Source organism: Heteronotia binoei, chromosome 17, assembly GCF_032191835.1.
Source record: "Heteronotia binoei isolate CCM8104 ecotype False Entrance Well chromosome 17, APGP_CSIRO_Hbin_v1, whole genome shotgun sequence".
Lineage (NCBI taxonomy): Eukaryota > Metazoa > Chordata > Lepidosauria > Squamata > Gekkonidae > Heteronotia > Heteronotia binoei.
This window is the reverse complement of record NC_083239.1, coordinates 45085999-45092302: the sequence shown is the minus strand read 5'-3', so window position 1 is coordinate 45092302 and position 6304 is coordinate 45085999.

The window sequence follows — 6304 nt, the reverse complement described above, 5'->3', positions numbered from 1 at the left end:
TTCCATTTTTCAGCCGTGTAACTATGAAGAATTGCTTCGAAACATCTTGCATACTTGGGAAGGATGTATCAGCTGCAGAAATTTCTCTGGGACAGCCTCTGCCTTCTCTTTAGACTTTAGGAGGTCTTTTGGATACTATTATATGAAGGAGCACAGAGGAGTCTCATGTTGAATTTATGTTTACTATTGAAGAATGTTTCTTGAATAGCGATACTTAGTTCTTAACAGTGTTCCCTCTAAGCTGAGTTAGTGTGAGCTCGCAGATTTTTAGCCTTCAGCTCACAGATTTTTGTCTTAGCTCAGAAAGAGTTACCCCAAAGCACAATAATTTATGCAGTAGCTCACAACTTTAATGCCGGTCGCTCACAAAGTAGAATTTTTGCTCACAAGACTCTGCCGCTTCTTACTGCTTGTATATGAATTGTGACCACCAATTCTACTTCATTTTCTGTATTAGCTATGATTATGTTTCAATAGACTGATGTCTACTGGTACCTGTGAATTTTTGAGATTTTTTTGAGGGTGTACCCTTGCATTTTCCATATTTTCACATTTCACATGCTTGGGGTCCCTATTGTTTGGCATATCATTTTTACTTGCATTCCATACTGCGCCAAATAGGAGAACTTCATATCGACATATATGAACATATGAAGCTGCCTTCTACTGAATCAGACCCTCGGTCCATCAAAGTCAGTATTGTCTACTCAGACTGGCAGCAGCTCTCCAGGGTCTCAAGCTGAGGTTTTTCACGCCTACTTGCCTGGACCCTTTTTAATTGGAGATGCCGGGGATTGAACTTGGGACCTTCTGCTTACCAAGCAGATGCTCTACCACTGAGCCACCATCCCTTCCCTTAACTTCATAGCGTGACTATGTTCTCTGTCTTAAATAGGGTTGCCAAGTCCAATTCAAGAAATATCTGGGGACTTTGGGGGTGGAGCCAGGAAACATTAGGGGTGGAGCCAAGATCAAGGCTGTGACAAGCATAATTGAACTCCAAAGGGAGTTCTGGCCATCACATTTAAAGGGACAGCACACCTTTTCAATTCCTTCCTTCCATAGGAGATCATGAAGGATAGGGGCACCTTCTTTTGGGGCTCATAGAATTGGATGCCCTGGTCCAATCTTTTTGAAACTTGGGGGGTATTTTGGGGAGAGGCACTAGATGCTATACTGAAAATTTGGTGCCTCTACCCCAAAAAACAGGCCCCCCAGAGCCCCAGATACCTGCAGATCTATTCTCCATGATTTTCTATGGGAATAAATCTCCATATGGAATAACAGAATTCCCAGCAGACATTTCCCTCCCCTCCCCCCGCTTTCTGACGACCCTGAAGCGGGGGAAGGGTCTCCAAACCAGGGGATCCCCTGCCCCCACCTGGGGATTGGGAACCCTAGTCTTAAGTCTGAGTGAGAACAGTGAATAAAGTAAATAAAAGGAAGAATGCTGGCTAAACTGTCTTTGACAAACACTTTGGTCTTGCAAGAGTATTCATTTCAGAGATGCCAGTGGTGATTACGAGATTACGACTTCCAAGATGTCTAGGGCCATTAACTAATTAACCTTTGGGAAGGATAGGGCAATAATCCTTGCAGAAAGCGTGGCACTTCCCACAAGGTTGCATGGCCAAGCCATTTACGGTAGATTTCCTTAGTGTCTTCTCCCTTAGTTTTTGAACAAAGTTTCAGGTAGAACAAAGTCTGAGTCCAGCGTCACCTTGAAGACCAACGAAGTTTTATTCAAGGGATAAAACAAGCTTATACCTTTAAGAAAACTTTGTTGGTTTTGTCTGACACCTGGTCTGGCTGGTTTTAGGCACAAGGTGAAATAATCCACCCAGGCATTTTTGGTTGAGTCCTACTCCACCCCCCATGCCTCACCATTCCTTGTTAAACTACGGAAAGAAAGGTCCCCTGTGCAAGCACCAGTCGTTTCTGACTCTGGGGCGACGTTGCTTTCACAATGTTTTCCCGGCAGACTTTTTACGGGGTGGTTTGCCATTGCCTTCCCCAGTCATCTACGCTTTCTCCCCAACAAGCTGGGGACTCATTTTACCGACCTCAGAAGGATGAAAGGCTGAGTCAACCTCGAGCCAGCTACCTGAAAACCCAGCTTCCGCCGGGGATCAAACTCATGTCGTGAGCAGAGCTTACGACTGCAGTACTGCAGCTTTAACAGTATGAGGTTATTACTATTTTAACATAATTTTTAAGCAAGCTGGTCCCTTCTATTGAATTTCTTATCTGTTCTACTTTATTTATTGCCTTTTTTCTCAGGCCTCAGATTCAGCAAGAGCTCCCTGAACCTTTCTGAGGGTTCCTCCTCTTCCTCCCCAGCTACTTTGTCCATTGAATAGGAGGTGCAGCTGCATAACAATCCCTGGATGAGGAGAATGGGCAGCCAGTCAGCCACCAGGGGCTTTGCCACGTGCCCAGCAGCCCTCATTAACCCCTGGAGAAGCCCGTGCCACCCTTTCTCCACTTCTTATGTGATTTTGGGTGGCGGGTGGCTTGCTGACCTTTTGACTGGGGAGGGTGTGGCCCAGGAGAGCCCCAAGCGAGCGAGGACTGGGGAGGGTGTGGCCCAGGAGAGCCCCAAGCGAGCGAGGCCTGCTTGGGCTGGCTGGATCTCTAACCAGCCCAAGCAGGCCTCGCTCCCCCGGGGCTCTCCTTTCTTGCATCAGGTTGCTTTTGGCTGGGGGGGGCGGGGAGGCATATGAGAATGAGTTATGCTAATGAGCTCCACCACCTATTTTTCTACAAAATGACCCGTTTTTTCTTATATATTTATCTCTCTTTTGTATTCTGCCTTTTTAATTAACTGTAACCCACCTTGCAAGTCTGTACAAGTGAGGACTGGTGGGATATAAATCCAATATATCATGTTACATGGTGTGACATCATGGTGTGACCCACCATGTCCTGTAAGCCACCCTGAGCCTGCTTCGGCGGGGAGGGCGGGGTATAAATAAAAATTTATTATTATTATTATTAAGAACTAAATAAAACAAGAATTCCGTAGAGGCCAGAACCAACACCTCTTCTGGTGTGTATGAGAAGGTGTGAAGCTAAGATCCAGGGGAAATGAAGATCACCTGATGTACTGATCCGGGTGCCACCTGCTCAGGGGGAAAAACTGGGTCTGGCCAGTTCAGCTTTTTAATGGCTGCTTGGCCCAAAAGGAAAGCTTGTTACAGCATTGAACTATTTTGAATTGTGAGCTAATTGCTGTTGATCAAACCCTGGTTAAAGGCAGGGGCTGAGAGCCTCAGGGTAGAAGCTTTCAAGAGTCTAAGTTTCCTTTGCCAAAGCTTTGACTCTCAGAAGCTTATATACCTTGAAAATATTGCTGGTCACTCAGGTGCTACTGGATTCAAATCTAGATGTTCTACTGCAGACCAACAGAAACAGAACTCAAGTCTCAGCTTTAAGACCAGCCAAGTTTAGTCCACAACGAGTTGTTTGGTGAATGGGCTACCCTAAAGTAGGTGTCCCCAACCTTTTTGAACCTGCCTGCACCTTTGGAATCCTGACACGGGGTGGTGGGCACAGCTACAAAATGGTCGCCACAGGAGGCGGAGCCAACCACAAAATGGCAGGGAGCGAGGTGATGTATAACTCTTAGAGTAACTCTTCAACATTTAAGGCAGAAGCTCAGCTTAACAAGATGCCTTCAACCCGCACAGGTCTCCTGAGGACAATCAGAAGGGCTAAAGGCACAAGGTCCACTTTTCAGAAACACTTGGCAGGCATCAGGAAAGGTGCTGAAGGTCACTGTGGCATCCACGGGCACCATGTTGGGGACTTCGGCTCTAAAATCTTCAGGTGACAGCAGAATTCTCAGGAGGGATTTGAAGGCAAAAATTAGATGCCCTCTCTTAGATATTTTGGGTGGGAGTCCTGTTTTTAAAAACACTGGAGGTCCTGATTTAACAATTCTTAATGTTAATATCACTGAGGGGGGTGATATTTAGGGTACATCATCTCTCGGGTGCTACTAGGTTTGATTATAGCCCTTCTGCCGCAGACCCAAGCCATCTTCATAGCTTGACAGCCCAGCTCTTGACAGATCTGAAGCCTGCATGAAGCCATGAATAGGAACCTGTCCCTTGGTCACTGGCAGGGGTGGAATTCTAGCTCTTTTGCATATTAGGCCACACACCCCTGATGTAGCCAATCCTCCAAGAGCTTACAAAAAAGGAGCCTTGTAAGCTCTTGGAGGATTGGCTACATCAGGAGTGTGTGGCCTAATATGCAAAAGAGCTCCTGCTAGAATTCCACCCCTGGTCCCTGGTATCGGAGGTCTTCTTGTTAATTATCCAACATTGTTAGAAATGCATTCTGTACATGCACCAGGGCATTTTTCTGCTATGAAATTAGTGCAGGCTATCTGTCCTGTGTTTCTCTGACAAGGTCAACATACAATTCACCGGCAATCTTTGGGCAGCAGCTGAACAAACATTTCTCAGGGATGCTCTGGGGCTGGTCCTGCATTGGTTCTCCCAGATAAGAGTCCGCGTGCTTAACCAGTACACCAAACTGGCTGGGCGTGCACACGAAAGCTCATAGCTTGAATAAAACTTTTGTTGGTCTTAAAGGTGCCCCTGGAGACAAACTTTGTTCTGCTGCTTCAGTCCAACATGGCTGCCCACCTCGATCTATCTTCATTTTAAATTAAAATTCAGCATTAAGGGCTCAACTGGGGCACAAAATACCGAGAGGCTTAAAATGAATTTGAGAGTTTCCAGGCTAAAAGCACGATCAAAATGGTGTTTAAAAAAGAAATCAACCCATTAATTAATCTAGCAATGGTAACATTGGCTATTTCTGGTTTAGGATGGGAATGACTGAGAATTGTATAGCTTTTACAGGGTTCGCCTGGGCTGCTACAGTGAGAAAGGGGGGAAAAACAGGATGATTGCATCAGGGTCGACTTATGTGGAGCCAAGCGGGCATGAATAACTAAATTTAACTCCCACTTACCCCCCCCCCAAGCTTATTTCTTCCAGGAGGGGGAGCAGAGTTACTCCGCCTGAAATCTCCTAGGCATATAATTGGATCAGGAAAATAAGGACAAACTTGGGTCGGCGGCTCTAGTCACTGTCTTCCGCAGGCAAACTGTGATTCTTGCAACTGAGCTCTCTTCGATGCATGAAGCAGGCATGAGAAGACCTTTAAGACCAACAAAAGTTGGAAATTTTCAGAGAGAATAATAACTCCAAAACCCAGCAATGGAAACACAGGCTAGCCCACTATAATACAGTAGGTTCAACGCATGGAAGAGGCAATGGGGTAGTGATCAAAGCTCTTTTATTAAGTAAACAAGGTCAAGGTAGTCCCCTGTGCAAGCACCCGTCGTTTCCGACTCTGGGGTGACGTTGCTTTCACAACGTTTTCACGGCAGACTTTTTACGGGGTGGTTTGCCCTCACCTTCCCCAGTCATCTACTCTTTTCCCCCAGCAAGCTGGGGACTCATTTTATCGACCTCGGAAGGATAGAAGGTTGAGTCAACCTCGAGCCGGCTACCTGAACCAGCTTCTGCCGGGATCGAACTCAGGTCGTGAGCAGAGGGCTCCAAATGCAGTACTGCAGCTTTACCACTCGGCGCCACGGGGCTCTTTTATTACTTTTTTAGTAAGTACAGCATGGCAATGGCTGAACTCCAAGACTGGAGAACTGGGTCGACGGGGCCAACTATATACACATCAAGGTTCCCGCACAAGGACGCCATTGGATCATTCAAACCAGCAGGGGACCTGTGATTGGAGCAGGGATTTGGATCCTACTGCCCATTGTTCCTGAGTCCCCAAGCTCAGTCCTACAGGCTCCAATGAGGCAGGCAGGACACCATTCCAATTGCACATTAGTTCATATACACAACACCCACAGAAGCCGAGGTTTCTCACTTTGTGAGACAGGCTTCCAGGAAAAGGTGCGGATCATTGGCAGGGGTTTCACTAATTAACGTTACCTGTATCTCATTCTTGCTACCAGACAATTGGGGCAGTGTTCACAAAGGTTCTTTAATTTTATCTTTCCAATATGCCAAATCATAGTTGTCTGTTTAGTTCCTGCCTCCTCTAGTTTGGTGTAGTGTAGCCAGTTTGGTGTAGTGGTTAAGTGTGCGGACTCTTATCTGGGAGAACCGGGTTTGATTTCCCACTCCTCCACTTGCAGCTGCTGGAATGGCCTTGGGTCAGCCATAGCTCTGGCAGAGGTTGTCCTTGAAAGGGCAGACTCTTATCTGGGAGAACCGGGTTTGATTCCCCACTCCTACACTTGCACCTGCTGGCATGGCCT